Raw genomic sequence first — 233 nt, 5'->3', positions numbered from 1 at the left:
TCCTTTTCCGGGTCCTCTAAAAGCGATCTTTGCTTTCCTTGGAAAAAAATTCGAGTTCAGCTGATTTGTTGGTAAGCAGCACTAGAAAGGTATACATAGATATGTATATTTATTTACATACCGGAGTCCTAAATTTATATTAGAAAAAAAAAAGTGTAAATAACTTGGGGAGGTTTGAATCTTTTTTGAAGATTTATCCTTTTTTTTGTGCTGGGGTGTAAACATTTACGTCT

This window comes from Gekko japonicus, unplaced genomic scaffold (assembly GCF_001447785.1).
Source record: "Gekko japonicus isolate JY-2015 unplaced genomic scaffold, Gekko_japonicus_V1.1 scaffold1100, whole genome shotgun sequence".
NCBI classification, from domain to species: domain Eukaryota; kingdom Metazoa; phylum Chordata; class Lepidosauria; order Squamata; family Gekkonidae; genus Gekko; species Gekko japonicus.
This window is presented reverse-complemented; position numbering follows the sequence as displayed.